This window comes from Pongo abelii, chromosome 13, assembly GCF_028885655.2.
Source record: "Pongo abelii isolate AG06213 chromosome 13, NHGRI_mPonAbe1-v2.0_pri, whole genome shotgun sequence".
NCBI classification, from domain to species: Eukaryota; Metazoa; Chordata; class Mammalia; order Primates; family Hominidae; genus Pongo; species Pongo abelii.
The window spans coordinates 83,860,064-83,872,716 of NC_071998.2; the positions used below are offsets into that span (position 1 = coordinate 83,860,064).

The 12,653-nt window shown below is 48.9% G+C and overlaps 1 protein-coding gene across 1 annotated transcript in view; it reads left to right on the forward strand.

Moving 5' to 3' along the window:
- The first annotated feature begins 886 nt into the window (after positions 1-886).
- FGD3 (FYVE, RhoGEF and PH domain containing 3) overlaps positions 887-12,653 on the forward strand; it is an 84,407-nt gene continuing 72,640 nt past the window's right edge. Inside the window, exon 1 of the mRNA XM_054519476.2 lies at positions 887-1,155. The gene's annotated coding sequence lies outside the window, so the exon portion shown is untranslated. The remainder of the gene's footprint in view (positions 1,156-12,653) is intronic.

A 12,653-nucleotide genomic window follows, 5' to 3' on the forward strand; every position in this document is an offset into this window, starting at 1 on the left:
ATTCCGGTAAACCCACAACCTTCAGCGTGGGCGTCATGGCCATCATGAACGGGTCACAGTGCTGCAGAGACTTTGTTTATGGCCAGTCTTGGGGCCAGTTTATGGCCCAATTTGGGGGCTTATTTCCAACACATACCACAACACAACATGCACCACATAAACCATACACACATAATGCATACAACACACACTACACATTGCACACACCCCCATATCACACACACAACACACAACATACCACATACACAACACAACACATACCACACCACACTAAAACCACAAAACATACCATACACACATCACATCCCACATACAACACGTACACACAACACAACACACATACACCACAAAGCACATTACACACACCATACATCAGATACACCATACACAGCCTACCACACATACACACACCACATATACATGCCACACGCTGCACACACACCGCACACACAAGCATGCACAGCACACACACGCACGGCACACACACGCACATGCACGCACAGCCTCTGCACCAACACCTCTTTAAGCAAGTGCCTATTTCCCACTCCACCCTCTCTAAGCCTGGAGGAAAGTGCACACACCTAAAAAGGGGTTTCCTTGTGGTGAAGGAGCAAAGAAAGTTACTGCTGCCCCAGGACCCTCTAGAAAGTCTGGCAGAGGTAATGGCTCCGGGCAGAGGTGTCAGGAAAAATAAACAGCATTTCCCCCTTGGCCTAAGGGACCCGCTCCGCCCGCAGCCCCCAGCCCTTGTTGTCATGGAGAGCGGCCTGTGCACCCGAGCCGGCGCCCCTAGCCCTCCCGCTGGCTCTCCGCAGGCGGCTTTGTCAGGGCTCAGCGCGTCCCTGCAGCTGCTGGGAGAGGAGGAGACAGGGTGGCTGCCTGTGGGTGCCGTGGACCTTCGGGGCGGGCCAGGGAGGCGGGACCGCTCCTCAGAACCCCAGCGGCTTCAGTCCTGGGCTGATTGGCGCGGGAAGCACAGCCCGGCCCTCCAGGTCCCCAAGGAGACCCCAGCCTCCTGCTGCCCACTGTGAGCGACCTCCCTGGGGCTCCTCTGGAAGCGGCTCTGGCAAGCATTGAGTTTGCCTGTGCGGAGCTGGGGGAGCCTGCGGCTTTCCTGTTTGCTTTGTAAATTATTTTCGTCCCCAGAGGAAGGCGGTGAGTAGGTTACATTGGAAAAGGTGGCGATTTTCGCTTGTTTCAGGTGGCTTTGAGATCCTGTGCGGGCTCATTTTTCTGGGTGTCCGCGGCTGAGCAGGGCTTCTCCAGGGGGCGGGCTGGCGGGACCCTTCTGCAGAAGGAGGAGGTGACTGCCTGGTGTATAGTTTGGAGAGGGGTTTTAATCAGCTTTCTGCCGCCTCCTGAGCACAGCCCAGTGGAGATTGAGCTGAAGAAGACCACCTTGGCAGTCCTCGCGGTGGGTCCTGGGACCCCCGGCTCTGGAACAGGATTCTCCAGGATACCTACTGAATGATTAAGTGCTGGGCTGGACTGTGATGAGACCTGTTTTATTTCTGGACTTCTCCACCCTTCGCCATTCTTCCCATTTCTTTTCAAATGGATGGGAAAGGAAAATAGTCTGCTTGAAAAAAAAGAACACATGTCATTGCCTGGGCGATTGCCATGGCAACGGGGACCCCATGTCGGATGCTGAGATTGTCTTTTCTTTTTGTTACCTTATTCTTGCCACTCGGCATTTCCCCTAAGTGTCACCTCTCTTAAGGGAGAATATAAAACCAGGGTGAAGGCGGGTGCTTTGGCGCTGCTAGGCAGAAGTTTGAGGTTCATTAAGACCTCCAGTTCTTCGGATAGACATGGGCGGAAAGAGGCCGCAAGGCTGGCGGTGCCCCTTTTTGTAGTTCGTGCCTCTGGTCCTTGGGGATCCAGGTTGTCCCGGCTCTTTGACTGCGTGTTTCCTGTGCTCTGTGTCTGTGAATTAGGGCAGTTAGAATGTTGTCATTTTCTGGGATGGCTGGGAAACACAGGTATCATTGCCTAAAATCAGTTTGAAGTGTAAACAATGAGTGCGTGTGTGTGTTGCATCTACGTATGTGTGTGCACAGGATTTAATGTTGTGAACTATTAGGATGATAGCAAACTCCAGCCCCAGTGAGGCTGACCCTCTTTTTCATATTGTGCAGAAAGGTTAAACATTTCTCAACAGCAGGGAAACCTGGCTGCTTTCTGGCCGCTGCCCATGGCTCTTCTTCCCAGGCCCTTGTGTTGGGGAAGGGGGTGGTCAGCTGAAAGCCAGCTGGCTTTGGACACAACGCCTTCTCTGTGTTGTGCCCAGGGTCCCAGCTCATTCACTGAGACTTAGCGGCTCACACCATCTGTTCTGGGATTGGGCTGTGTCCCAAGTGCCCCTCCTCATCCTCAAACCTCAGGACTCACTGGGCAGAGGTTGGGTTGGGACTGGAGGCCTCAGTTTCCTTATCTGCAAAAGCCTTTAGTTGGGCTCCTAGGGGACTGCAGGCTTCTCCAAGCCCATCGTGGTACTGGCTTTTCTCTGGACACCCCGGAGAGGGGGTCACACATGATCTGGGGGAGGTCAGAGCAGGATACATCCTCCTGTCACCATGAAGCACATGTACTGAGGGACTGGTGCCGGAACGCAGAGCAGTGTGGAAGGAAATCTGGCCTCATCCCGTGGACCAGTGCCTCAGTTTCTCCATTTGTAAATGGGGTTATGTGTCACCCACTGGTGGCTTGCTGTTGGGTGAAAGAGCTGAGGACTGCATTTTCGCTGTGTGTAACCTATACGGAAGCCTGTCATCCATGACAGTGTCTGACAAGCGCCTGCCAGTCTGCAGCGGGGCATCCATCCACTCTGGCTATGGGGACATGTGGGCCCATTTCCCCATCATCCCTGCGTGTCCCTTCCCAAGCTCATGAGCAACAGTGCTGACTCAGTCCTGCAGCGTCAGTTCAGTCTTGGGGTGTCCTCATTCTCCAGGACATCCCAACGAGGGATCCAGCAGCCCTCCTTGAGGGTCCCACCCTCAGGGACAGGATGGGTTTGGGTGGTAGCCATAGCTCCGTAGTCTCAGGTTGCCCAGGGCCACCAGGCAGCGGCTCTTGGCCCTGAGTGTATCTGTGTGGTCCAAGAAGAGGCGAGGTGCTCGTGTGTGCAGAAATGTGCCAGGAAGGACAGGGGAGACTCAGGCTTCCTCCACAGCACCCCTGTTCGAGTGTGCCAGTGAGGGGTGGGGCTCCCTTCTCCCACCACAACCCTCTGAGGAGCTCTCCCTGTCCTGCTGGCCAAGGAGCCCTGTGCCCACCGGCAGAGGCTCAACTGACCAACCAACTAACCAACAGCTGACCAACTAACCAACCAGCTAATTCATCAACTCCCTTTCTCTTCTCTGTTTTCTCCTTTTCCTCCTACCCCTTCTTGTCCTCCCTTCCTTCCCCCCTCCCTTCTTTCCTTCCTCTTTTTTTTTTCTTTTTCTCCTCCCTTCATCTGTTCACCTGTTATTCCAGGAAGGATCTGGTTCAGCATAGAGTGCAAAGGATAAAAAGAAGCAGATGGGGCCAGGCACGGTGGCTCACGCCTGTAATCCCAGCACTTTGGGAGGCCGAGGCGGGTGGATCACGAGGTCAGGAGATCGAGACCATCCTGGCTAACACGGTAAAACCCCGCCTCTACTAAAAATACAAAAAATTAGCCGGGCGTGGTGGCGGGTGCTTGTAGTCCCAGCTACTCAGGAGGCTGAGGCAGGAGAATGGCTTGAACCCAGGAGGCAGAGGTTGCAGTGAGCTGAGATCGGGCCACTACGCAATCCAGCCTGGGTGACAGAGCAAGATTCCATCTCAAAAAAAAAAAAAAAAAAAAAAGCAAACGGGTAAAAAGTAAGAGCAGGAAGAGCAGGTTGGATTTGCCAGACAGAACTTGTCATGGGGATGACGAAGTCTGAGGACACTGGGGAGGCTCCGGCCCCATGCAGCTTGGCAGTCCTTGTTCACAGAGGCCAGGACCGTTCCGTGTGGATTCTGGACTTGGACCAAAACTCCTGGGTCCCTGACTGATGGTGGGGAAAGAAGGGGGCAGGAGGGGTTCATTCAAGGCTGGCAAATGTAGCCTGAGTCCCTTCTGACCCCTGGTAGGGCCCTCATGAACTGTGGAGGCTGTGGTAGTCTGTGGCTAGGGTGCCTGGTGACATTTGGTCTAAAGAATTAAATCCAGTGCAGATGAGTCCACCCAGGAGGGATCTGTGGACGACAGCCCCTAAGTGACCTGGGGACAGCTCAGGGACAGTGCTGCCCTTTCTGCCTAGGCAGATGGAAATGGAGCCAGGGTCCTTGTTGTGCCATATCCCGTGCGTCCAGCACTGGAGATTGGCTTCTCCCCGAGATCTGGCTGCCCCTGGCCTGCTTAGGCCCTGAAGAGAATGAGGAGAGGCAAGGGTGCCTAGGAGAAAGGTGGTAGAGGTGGAGGGAGCCCTGCAGGCTGAGGGTTGTGGCCAGGGGCTGCTGAGACACCAGTTGCTCTGGGGGTCCCGCTCTAGGTCTGGTGTGTTCATGAGGGAATTCCAACAGGCCTTTAAGGAATGTGGGGCTTTTAGAAGGAAAATGGTATATAGCATACTAATATGTGCTTGTTGAATGAATACATGAAAAAGGCCTTTTATTTTTCTAGTTACTGATATCCAGTAATTCTAAGTATTCCTAGCTTGTCTTCTCTGGGTAAATTATTTTGCTTCTCAGAATATGCCAGCTAGACACAACCCATAAGGTAGAATTTTTCATTGAAATGTGTCTTACATGGAACTTGTAACTTCCTAAAATAAAGTTGTGTAGCCGAACGGGATGGCTCATGCCTATAATCCCAACACTTTGAGAGGCCGAGGTGGGTGGATGGCTTGAGCCCAGGAGTTTGAGACCAGGCTGGGCAACATGGTGAAACCCTTCTCTGCACAAAATACACAAATAAGCCAGGTGTGGTGGCATGCGCCTGTAGTCCCAGCTACTCGGGAGACTGAGGTGGGAGGATTGCTCCAACCCAGAGGCTGAGGCTGCAGTGAGCTGTGATTGTGCCACCGCACTCTAGCCTGGGTGACAGAGCGAGACCCTGTCTCAAAAAAATTAATTAATTAATGAAAGTTGTGTAGATTTTGCCAGATGTAGGGTTGTGTCTGAGCACGCTTATGTTCTTGGTCCTTGAAACACTAGTGCCTGAAGGATTCATGTAGCTGCGGAGGTGGTAAACTGAATGAATAAAACTTCTGGTCTTTGACCATGCAAAGTAGGTGCAAAGGAGGCTTGGGGGGGATCCCAGTCAGAAGACCCTGACTTTATGGCTGCAGAGAGGATGCCCCTGCCCCCAGTTCCAGGGCAGACAAAATCTAAGGGTCTAAGATCTTCAGTGGCAAAAGGGGCATCTGGTTCTTTGATCCTCTCCCTGATCTTGCTTTTAAACAAGTTCCAAAATATTTTGTCTGCAAAACAAACTATGCTGCATAAGGAATAATTCGTGGCCCTGATTCATCCATTAGAGACCACACTTGACTCCCCAAGGGCTTCTTAATATCCCTGGTTTCCAGCTCATGTGAGTCAATGCAGGGGGTGACCAGAGCACATCTCTGTTTATTTTCAAGTATGCAAAGGATATATACACATATCATTGTTGAAAATCAATTTTTTTTTTTTTTTTTGGGAGATGGAGTCTTGCTCTGTCGCCCGGGCTGGAGTGCAGTGGCACGATCTCGGCTCACTGCAAGCTCCGCCTCCTGGCTTCACCCCATTCTCCTGCCTCAACCTCCCAAGTAGCTGGGACTACAGGCACCCGCCACCACGCCCGGCTAATTTTTTGTATTTTTTAGTAGAGACGGAGTTTCACCGTGTTAGCCAGGATGGTCTTGATCTCCTGACCTCGTGATCCGCCTGCCTCAGCCTCCCAAAGTGCTGGGATTACAGGCGTGAGCCACCGCGCCCGGCCCGAAAATCAAACTGTTTTAAAGCTGAAGGCCCCCCCCACCTCATCCTCTACCCTCCAATCCTAAGGCCCCACTCCCTCCCTTCTTTCTCTGTTTCCTTCTTTCTCTCCTTCCTTCCTTTTCTCTTTCCTTCCCTTTTTTGCTCCTTCCTTCCTTATTTCCCTTTTTTCTTCTTTAGGATAGTGCTGCTGTGATCACCTTTAGGTGCCTCCAATTCTAAGCTTTCTGATTACTTCCTCCCCCGAGGTCCCCCAGCTCAGCATCTGCCCTTAAAGGAAACCTAAATAAACATGTGCTGTTGCATTCTGAATAGCCTCTGGTTGATCAGGAGCTTAGACTAAGGACTGAATAGTAAAGGGTGGATCCAAGTGATTGTGAGAATACCACTTGGCAGAATGTGACGTCTGGATTGGACACGGAGTGCATAGGAAGGGACCCACACCTCCCTGGGCATATGAGTGTTTCTGGTTGACGCTGTGCAGCTGCCCCATAACAATGCTGGAATTATCCTTTATTCAGGGCCTGATTGAGTGGGGGCGTGGCCACCCCTTTATTGACTTATTTTTTAATGTATATCATTCTCTATTTACACATTGATAATTTTTTTCTACAGGGTAAAAAAAAAAAAAATGCACCAGATGCAGCACTTTTGTGTAAGTATAGACACATCAGGGCTCTTTGTTAAGGATAAGAAAGAATCGCTTCCACTTCAGGCTCTAATGTTATCATAGCCAACTGCCAGAGCCGCTCTGTAATTACGTCTCCTGAGTGGAAAGCTCTCAACATGCCACTTGGTCTAAGAGTTTGAAGCTGGGATTGCCCCTCCACTTTGGCCAAGATGACTAAAGCATCACATATTTTTAAAGCAACTTTTAAGAAATGAGGTATAGTGAGTGATGGCTAGCCAGCTCCTCGCTGCTCACACTGTAGCATTTTACACGCGTTTTCCCAGGGAGCCCCCAGGAACTTGGTGTCCAGGGATATTTTCCCCATGTTGGGGTGAAGGGGCTCACACAATGTCACCTGCACACGGGCCTCACAGTTCCAGATCTGGGCTGGTCCACTCTCCCAGCTGCCTGCCTGGGAGGAAGGCAGGTAAAGTTAAGGGCAGTGCCAAGGTTTAGGAAATATTGTCTGCCTTTGGACCAAATGTAATTTCAATTTAAAGTAACCTAGAAAATGTTTTGCAAAAAATGTGTTTTCAGAAAGCAGAATTACACTCAGTATCCCTTCTTTTTTTGGTTTCTCAACCACATCTTTCATTAGAGAGATTTAGGACAGCTAAGTAGAAATTAAATTTTCCATATGTAAACAGACATGGAGACAGCTGGCTTTCACTGGGCAATAGTTCCCGGCTGGGAATCTCCAATGAGCAATGAGCAGCTTCGATTCTCATATTTTTAAACGGGTTGGCTTTCCTCCCAACTGCAAATATAATGTTCTATGTAGAAATTTATATGTTACTGAGAAGCATCAAGAAGCAAATGAAAATTCCCAGAAGCTCACCACCCAGAGACGGTCACTCTCAGGGTTTCACACAGCCTCCCTGCGGGGAGCTTTCATTTCCTTTGGTCTTGTCTATTGTTAGGTCACATGTTGAGTAGGATTTGTCTTGGAGCCTGAACGCTGACAAAGGTGCACCACCCTAGGACCCCATCCAAAGCCACACGGGAATGACTACTCTGGTCCCACCCACTTCCTGCCCTGGCTGGTGTGGTATTTTTGTGGCTTTCCCCTGTCTTGTCAAAAGAATGAGAGTAACTCAACATGGGCACTTTGTCCAATCCTTGGGTCTCAAGGGTTCTGGGAAGGATCCAAGAGCTGTGGTTCTTGGTTCCCAAAAGCAGGCAGGTGATTGGAGAAGCAGCCGGGCTCTGAGTCCTGTGCCCGTGTGGCCCAAGTGACTGGCTGTGACCCTAATAAGTGAGCAGAAGGGCAGGGGCCGGGGTCACCTTGCACAGGAGGAGTGGCAGCCATGAGGGTCTCTGCAGGCCAGAGCTGCTCCTTCCTCAGGGGCCATCTCCCAAGCCTGTCGAGGATTCTTGTGTCCTAGGAGCCGCTCAGCAAATGGTTGTTGACTGACTGAGTGACGGCACTTTGGCCTCTCTGAACCTCAGTGTCCTGGTCATTGAATGGGATTCTTACTTCCAAGCTCTTTACTCCCCTGAGCCCTGGCCCCCTGGTTCCCCTTTGTCCTACACCTTGGGTTGTGTCCTAGAGACCAGCCACCTCAGCTGCATCTTGCTAGGCTCTGAGTGTCGTGGCCTTGACATTTCCTCCACCTCTCTGAACCACAGCTTTGTCTTCTGGAAAAGGAGAAATGAGAGGATGCTTGGAGCATCGTTGCCTGCATTCATGGAACTCACGGTCTGCCTGGAGAGTGATGGCGATATGGTGTCTATGTGTCCGAGAGCCAGCTGCACCCAGAGGGAAGCTCTAAAGCTGGTGTGGTCAGGTGGCCAAGGAGCGGAGGGAACAGACGTGAGAGGCAGGGCCCGTGAGGGTAGGGAGAGGTGCTCCCAATCATCGTAGAGGCCGGGAATGAGGCTGGGAGGCTGCAATGGCCAGGTTCCAGCCGGGCCAACTCTGAGATGACACTGAGGATTCCAGCTTTACTGTGAGTCACTTGTCGGCTCACTGCTTCTCTTATGAGGCAAGGGATGGCCGGGCACAGCGGCTCACGCCTGTAATCCCAGCACTTTGGGAGGCCGAGGTGGGCGGATCACCTGAGGTCAGGAGTTCGAGACCAGCCTGACCAACATGGAGAAACCCCATCTCTACCAAAAAAATACAAAATTAGCCAGGCATGGTGGCGCATGCCTGTAATCCCAGCTACCCGGGAGGCTGAGGCAGCCTGGGCAATGAGAGCAAAACTCCCTCTAAAAAATAAAAATAAAATAGAGCCAAGGGATGCCACTAGCTGGTTGTTTAATTAAACTTTTTATTTTGAAATGACTGTATAGACACATAAGAGATAATGCAGAGATACTGTGGGCCTTTACCCAGGATTCCCCAGTGGTAACGGCTTGCAAAACGATATAGGACCATATCATAGCTCGGACCTTGACACTGGTACAGTCAAGACACAGAGCAGCACCAGCACAGGGAGCCTCCTGTGGCCCTTTGATGTCCACCTGCTCCCTGCCTGCCCCTGACAGCAGCCAATCTGTTCTCTGTTTCTACAATTTTGTCATTTTGAGAATGTTATATAAATGGAGTCATATAGCATGTAACCTTTTGAAATTATCTTTCTTCCACCAGCATAATCCCTTGGGATTCCTCTAAGGGAATTCATGCAGGGGAATCATCACACATCTAGGCTGCTGTGTGTGTCAATAGTGTTTCCTTGTTATTGCTGAGTGCTGTTGTGTGGCATGGATGTACCACAGTTAATGTGTAAATGACAACATAGTTTTCATTTCCATGTCTGCATGTTCATTGCCAGTATATACAAATTAAAGTGATTTTTGTGACTTGATTTTGTATCCCTGACCTTGCTAAATTCACATACTAGTTCTGGGAGTTTTTGTTTGTTTGTTTGTTTGTTTTCGCTTCTTGGCATTTTCTTTGTAGACAATCATGTCATTTGCAAACATGGACAATTTTATTTCTTCCTTTCTGCTCAGCATGCATTTTCGATTCTGTTCTTGTTTTATTGCACTGGCTAGAACCTTCTCCACTACGTTGAATAAGAGTGGTGAGAGCAGGCATCCTTGCCTTGTTCTCACTTTGGGGGACTATTATGGGCCTGCCTATGTCACTGCAAAATACATGTTGAAGCCCTAATCTCCAGTACCTCCGAATGTAACTGTGTTGGAGACAGGGCCTTTATAGAGGTAACAAAGTTAAAATGAGGTGCTGAGAGTGGGTGCTGATCTGTCATGACTGGTGTCCAATAAGAAGAGCTGAGGACTCACAGAGGGACAACCACGTGAGGACACAGGAAGATGATGGCTGCCTACAAGCCAGGGAGAGAGGCCTCAGGAGAAACCAACCCTGCCAACACCTTAATCTCAGAGTTCCAGCCTCCTGGAATGTGAGAAAGTAAATTTTTGACTTTTCAGCCACCTAGCCAGTGAGACTTTGTTATAATAACCACGATAAACTAAGACACTGCCTTCCAGAGTACCACAGGGCACCTCTGTTCATACTTCAGAAACTAGTTCTGCCTGTCTTTGAACTTCATGTAACAGTCTTTTGTGTCTGGCTTTGAGATCCATCCATATAATTGCTGTCTTTTTTTTTTTTTTCGAGACAGAGCCTTGCTCTGTCTCCCAGTCTGGAGTGCAATGGTGCAATGATAGCTCCCTGCAACCTTGACCTCTGGGGCCCAAGCAATCTCCTGCCTCAGCCTCTGAGTAGTTGGGACTACAGGCACATGCCACCATACCCAGCTCTACATCATTGTTATATCAGTGGCTTACTCCTTTTTATTGCTGAATCCTGTTCCATCCATATTGTGGCTGCACCACACTTTGCTTATTATGCATTCTCCAGTTGTCAGACACTTGAAGTTGTTTCCAGCTTTGAGTTATGAATACAGCTGCTCTGCACATTTGTGTACAGGTCTTTGTGCGGACAGATGTTTTCTTTCCTCTTGGGTAGATACCTAGAAGTGCAATTGCTGGGTCGCAGAGAAGGTGTATATTTAACTTTGTGAGAAAATGCCAAACAGTTTTCCAAAGTGGTTGAACAATTTTCTGCTTCCACCAGCATGAGAGTTTCACACTGAGTTACGTTTGCTCCACATCCTTGCCAGCAGGTGGCATTGTCAGTCTTTTTCACTGTAGCCATTCAGCTGGGGCTGTAATCATTCCTCAGTGTGGTTTTTAGTTTCCCTGATGGCAGGCAGTGTTGCCCACCAGCTCATATACTTATTGTCTATTTAGGTAACTCAAGTCAAATATATATTCCAGTTTTTTTTCTCATTTTAAAAATGGAATCGTTTGTCTTTTTTTTTCATTGATTTGTAGGAATCTTTATGTATTCTGGACACAAATCTTTCATCAGATATATGTATTGCAAATGTTTTCTCCCAATCTGTGATTTGTCTTTGAAATTTTCTTTTTTTTTTTTTTTTTTTTGAGACAGAGTCTTGCTCTGTTGCCCAGGCTGGAGTGCAGCAGTAGCATGATCTCTGCTCACTGCAGCCTCCACTTCCCAGGTTCAAGTGATTCTCCTGCCTCAGCCTCCAGAGTAGTTGGGAGTACAGGTGTGCACCACTATTCCCAGCTGATTTTTGTATTTTTGTAGAGATGAAGTTTCACTATGTGGGCCAGCCTGGTCTTAAACTCCTGACCTCAGGTGGTCTGCCCACCTCAGCCTCCCAAAGTAGTGGGAATACAGGCATGAGCCACTGCACCCGGCCGCCTTTGAAATTTTTTAAAAAGATTTAATTTTTTTTTTTTTTGAGACAGGATCTCATTCTGCCACCCAGGCTGGAGTACAGTGGCATGATCTCGGCTCACTGCAACCTCCACCTCCCAGGTTCAAGTGATTCTCCTGCCTCAGTCTCCTGAATAGCTGGGATTACAGGTGCGCACCACCATGCCCGGGTAATTTTTGTATTTTTAGTAGAGACAGGGTTTCTCTATGTTGGCCAGGCTGGTCTCCAACTCCTGACTTCAGGTGACCCATCCTCCTTGGCCTTCCAAAGTTCTGAGATTACAGGCATGAGCCACCGTGCCCGGCCTTAAAGACCTAATTTTTTTACAGCAGTTTTACATTCACAGTAAAATTGAGAGGAAGGTACAGAGATTTCCCATATATTCCCTGACCCCACACGTTCAGAGACACTCGCTTTATCAACATCCTCCCCAGAGGAGACATTTGTTACAATTGATGAACCTGCACTGACACATCATTATCACTTGGAGTCCGTGTGTGGCTGGCCTTTTCACGTTCCTAATGGTGCCTTTTGATAAGCAGAAGTTTTCTATGTTGATGAAACATATTTTCAGGTTGAAGAAGTTGTTTATCAAGTTTTTTGTGTGTGCAGCTTAGTGCCTTTTATACCCTAAGATATCATTACCAACCGCAAATTCATAAATATTTTCACCTATGTGTTTTCAGAAGCTTTACAGTTTTAGCATTCACAATTAAGGTTTGGATTCATTTCTAGCTTTTTTCTGTGTATAGTGTAAGCAGTCAAGGTTCATTTTTTGGTACGGCTATCTAAATGTTCCATTACTATTTGTTGAAAGGAAGTATCTTTCCCTATTTATATGTACTGGCACCTTCATTGAAAATCAATTGAACAAATGAATGAAAATCTATTAGTTCATTGATTTCCATTGATTTATCCTTATGTCGATACCACATTATCTTGCTTTTGGAATTTATTTTATTTTATTATTTATTTAGTTTTGAGATGGAGTCTTGCTCTGTCGCCCAGGCTGGAGTGCAGTGGCATGATCTTGGCTCACTGCAACCTCTGCCTCCCGGGTTCAAGCAATTCTCCTGCCTTAGCTTCTCCAGTAGCTGGGACTACAGGCGCCCGCCGTCATGCCCGGCTAATTTTTTTGTATTTTTAGTAGAGACGGGGTTTCACCGTGTTGCCCAGGCTGGTCTCGAACTCCTGACCTCAGGCAATCCGCCCACCTTGGCCTCCCAAAGTGCTGGGATTACATGCGTGAACCACTGCGCCCAGCCAAAATTTATTGTATTATAGTAATTATTTTATTAATGAAAATAATTACTATAATAAAATTATTTTAGTTA